At 34.2% G+C, this 4,792-nt stretch overlaps 1 long non-coding RNA gene across 2 annotated transcripts; it reads right to left on the bottom strand.

Moving 5' to 3' along the window:
- LOC125230518 lies at positions 1 to 2,841 on the bottom strand. 2 transcript variants are annotated; one of them, XR_007177527.1, is made up of 4 exons: positions 2,650 to 2,841; positions 2,398 to 2,542; positions 1,913 to 2,183; positions 1 to 306 (listed from the first exon to the last, which is right to left on the bottom strand). It is a non-coding gene; the product is annotated as an uncharacterized LOC125230518 (long non-coding RNA). The 2 variants fall into 2 exon arrangements; XR_007177528.1 differs by lacking the exon at positions 1 to 306 and adding an exon at positions 1,181 to 1,207.
- Positions 2,842 to 4,792: the final 1,951 nt, after the last annotated feature.

Genomic DNA, 4,792 nt, shown 5'->3' with positions numbered 1-4,792 from the left:
AAATGCTTTATTAGTAATATTGGAAAGGTGCACAAAAAAAAAAAAAACCCAGAGCATATATGTTCATATCGTTTCCATTAGACGGAAAAGCGCCACTCCATGCAGGAAAAATAGAATAGAGAAGTAACTTTTAGTTAGGATTATTCAGGCAACAATGGGAAAAAAGATATTATGTTCCTCTTCTCGATGACTTTTGAAAAGTATCTTGATGTGAGACACGTTGAGTGATGATCATATTTGGTGTAGTCAGTGTAGGCGTTAGAAGTGATTGTACATGGAGAAGAATTTTAACTCTTTCATTGAAACCTGGAACAAAAATGAAGGGTAAATACATTTCAGTTAAAACATTTAGAATGCAATTCCACTATTGGATGTGCATTCCTTTTTTATACATACAGGTCAACAAGTCATATAATGAATTGCATTGTTTGTCAAGACATCTTCATGAAGTTGGCTTTAAATGATATTGTAATATTGTATTGTCATCCCACTTATTGGTTTTATAAAATTTCAGCTCTTTAGGTAGCATGTAGCTAGTAAATATATCAACTATGGAGTAGTCTACAATATAACCTGAGGTTACAATAGGAAAGCATAATTGCCAAGAGCAAGCTTTTTAAAATATTTATCAATAGATTGTGATTAGAGTAAATCTAGTATACTATAAAATAGAGCAAGTGAGTTGATCATAGGTTTCCTATATTTATGACTTTGTCAGATTATCCGTCAGTCTGTGTTTTGATTCTTTAAACCAGTTATCAGTGGATGGAGCAGGTTAGCATAGATTAAGTACTTATGAATGTAGATAGATAAGCTAGACTTAAGATTTTAGAGTTAGCAGTAGTGTTTGTGCCAAATATAGTGCACAGTATAATAGGTTGAATGAACAAATGGAGTCAGACTGTAGTAGGCTTGCTATTATTACCTCTAGAATTAGGAATAAGAGCAAATAATATTATTTACTCTAGAGTAAACCAAAGAATAATAAATAAATAAATAAAACATTTTACCATTGTCTATGTAGAACAGATATACAGGAGCTGAGCCAGGTCAGCCTGGGAGTCATTCTGTTGCAAGTGAATGTGTTTCGAGCACACACACACGTTGCTCAGTCAAAGGGGCATGCAAATGGAGTTCCAATTTGTACACAGTCGGGGAAGGGGCAGGACGTTGATAATAATATAATGGCAGTATTGTTCAGCATGCTCTGGAAAATTTAAGAAAATATTTATTAATTAAGTAGGAAATAAGTCCTAGTTATAAGCATAAGTTATAAGAATAAGATTGGTAGAGATTTTATAACTAAATAGGTATTTGATCATTTTATTAATTAGGGTCTATTTTAATTACGGGATAAATTTCAAATTCTATCATACTAAACTATTATCGAAATAAAGTTTAGCCAAATAGAATAAAAGAGAAATAATTGACTTAACAACAACATAAAAGTTAAATAAATAAATAAAAATTGAAGGGGCATTTTTGTACAGGCCTACTTGATTACAAACTAAGCATGATTCTTATTATTGACATTCGGTAATGCTTACATTCTTCATTTATACAATTTTTGCTTAAAACCAACATTGCTTGGTCAAACTTTAAAATTCATTCAACCTCCTTGCATCATTCCGGTGGTTGCCACGGCTCATGGAAGCATGGAGTCTGCTTGACAGCTAATTCCAGGATTTGGCGTAGGCACTAATTTTCAATAGGTCTTATTGAAATTAGTCTGGTTTCCTCACGATGATTTCCTTCACTCAAAAGCAACTGGCAAATATCAGATGACAGTTCTCAAGGACAATGGGTCACGGTTCGAACCCGTACCTTATAATTCAAAGCATACAAATAATTATCACTAGGTGAGATTAGTTAACAGATTACAGGACCATTAGACATTAAAAGTGTAACTTACATATTACGAAGCAGTACAGGTGATGCAAGCCGTGATCGTCGGTGCCTTGTCTACTCATGGAAGCGGTCCGTCGAAAAATGAGCTGCGACTGGCAGGTTTGAGCTGGTGGAGCGAGGTCACGAGGGTTGCTGAAGATAGGAAGGCGTGGCGTGAGTTTGTGAAGGCCCTTTGTACCTCCGGGGTGTCTTAGGACTACAACACCCACACATAACTGGTAAGGTAGTATAGTGGCACTGGGGCTTAACTCCAAGGGGCATCTAGCACCCAATACCTGAAACATGTAAATAGGCGGACATAAGAAATAGGAAGTTGTAGGCTTACTAAAATTCTCCATCTCTAAGACCAGAATTAGAATGTTATTGTAGTGCGCTATAGGAATTAGACAATCTCTCTATTGGAAAACATTTTACCATTTTAGCAAGTCAAGGTTTAAACTAAACTATGAACTGCTTTGTGATGGACAAGTTAAATACATTATTACTTACGGCGAAAACTTGGCTAATTCCATTATGGTATCATCAAATCATCATGAAAGAAAACCACGTAGTTCCACTGGCGTCATGGGGTCATTTTATTATTGTAGCTAAAGGTTCGGTTTGTTTCATTATTGTTCATGATGTTTTCCATAATCTAAAACCAAACAAGCATTTATTTATTACATTCGTTATACACATTTTGTGTTGTATTTACCACATTACTAACAACATATATCATTACTTAGTTAATGTATTACTCACTTTTTTATGATTTATAACAAATACAAGCCAGCAGGTCGATAAATTACGTAATTTTCAGTTCCAAATAATGCGTGTACGTCTGAACGGCATCCATTTTTCTTTTATTTCTGTCTGACTGACAGTAATGACGTGGCAATGACGTCAGCATAGCAAATGTTGCCATAGAAAAATCAAAAGGGCTCTATAGATCATAACACATTTGACGGACCGGATGCGACTAAAATTTATCCAGTATGAATGGGGCTCTGCAGACTATGTGGAACGAATTGTAGAATAATAAAATAGAGACAGTGATTTGACGTTTACATTCAATCTTAATGTTTTTTTTATATAAATATGAAATAAATAAATAAATATTGGGGACATCTTACACGGTTCAACTTAGCCCCAAACCTATCAAGTTTTGTGCTATGGATGCTAAGCGACGATATGCCTATTTGAATGGATAAAAACATGCTTGTATACAAGGGAAATATCCATGACTCATATAAATATATTCTGTAGAGTTTCATTGAGGAGAAAAATATTGTTATAGTAAAATTTTGTTTAGACTGCTAGTATACTATGACAAATTAAAAGGTCAGTTGAAGAACACCAAATTTCAAACTTTCTATGTTTTGCTGAATAACGGACTGTCGAACCATATGATAGATATAAAACAAGATAAATAGGTAATGCGTAGTAGTACAGGATTTACTAGCTTTTGCCCGCGGTTTCGCTCGCATACTGTTCGAAACGTAATTCTTGTTCAATCGTTTACAAAACAAAGTAAGATTTCAGTTGGATCTGTAGATTTCGATGTACGGTACGGTAGCCATACTACCATCGTTGTGTAACAATGCAACAATCGTTGCAATCATTTATTTAGAAAAATAGTCCGTACAATATTATGTGCAACCAAGTCTCATATTTCGTCATGTTTGGAAACTTTCACACATGTGACTTTCCATCTTTTTTTTATATACTACGTCGGTGGCAAACAAGCATATGGCCCGCCTGATGTAAAGCGGTTACCGTAACCTATGGACGCCTGCAACTCAAACAGTGTCACATGCGCGTTCGATAGGTTTATTAAACTAATGATAGTTCAGTATGTTGGTATGTGTGTATGTTTGTAACGATAATTCTAGAAGATAGTTATGTCATAGAGTTAGAAGATGTTATCAGAGCAGCTAGGCGTAACAAGTTACTTGTATTATTTTTCCTACATACAAAAGGAGAATTCATACCGGTATTTCGTAAAATCTTCCATAATTCAACTTTGTGTCTTGAACTATAGGTTGAAAGGATGTAATTAAAACTTAACGGTAATTGGTGTCACATACAATATTTTGGAGTTTTGCGTACAATTTTGCGTACGTTTGTATAGGGTTAATGCGAAAGTTAAATGTAAGACGTGATAAAGTAAAGAATAACATAGTACCTATACTTATGATATAAGTATGTATATTATTTTAAATTTCTGATCAATTTGAAAAAAAAATCGAAATAACAGCAGGGAAAAGAGAGAGCTTATTATTTATGATATTATACATTATTTTTACTGTCATTATCTAAGTGGACTTGCAGGTATGACAGAAACAGTAAAATTGAGTGTATGAGGAAGGATGAAATCTGAACGAGTATATTAAATGAGAGTGGCATAATAGAAAGAAGAGAGGTTTTAGCTAGATGAATGAATGAAGTAGGTAATATTGTCTGAGAATGGGAAGGGTTTCCTCGTGTTTGCAAGTCTGAGAATAGTGACGGCAGTTATTGGAATTTCGAAATGGGGAAAGGGTTACACAAACTTGATACCAAAAGAGTTAGGTGTTAGGATAAATAATTTATACCTTTTACAGGTACATTCTTTTGGTAACAACATACTCTACATGCCGCTAACAAACGAACTAAACACACACCCTGTGTCTTTATGGGATAAATCAGATAATTTTGTCTGGCATATATAAAAAAAAATGTGACTTAACATAGAATCATATTTATAAAATTGTTGATTTGATTAAAACATTGATTGTCTGATTACTCTTATAATTATACATAGGACATTATGCCGAGAAAGGAGGAAAATTATTGATTAGTATTGAGTTGTGGACTGGTTCCTTGAACTATGGGGAGAACAGTTGTCAGTGGCTACCTGAGAATA

This window comes from Leguminivora glycinivorella, chromosome 10 (assembly GCF_023078275.1).
Source record: "Leguminivora glycinivorella isolate SPB_JAAS2020 chromosome 10, LegGlyc_1.1, whole genome shotgun sequence".
Lineage (NCBI taxonomy): Eukaryota > Metazoa > Arthropoda > Insecta > Lepidoptera > Tortricidae > Leguminivora > Leguminivora glycinivorella.
Note: the sequence above shows the minus strand (reverse complement) of the source record. Positions and strands in the feature narration are given on the sequence as shown.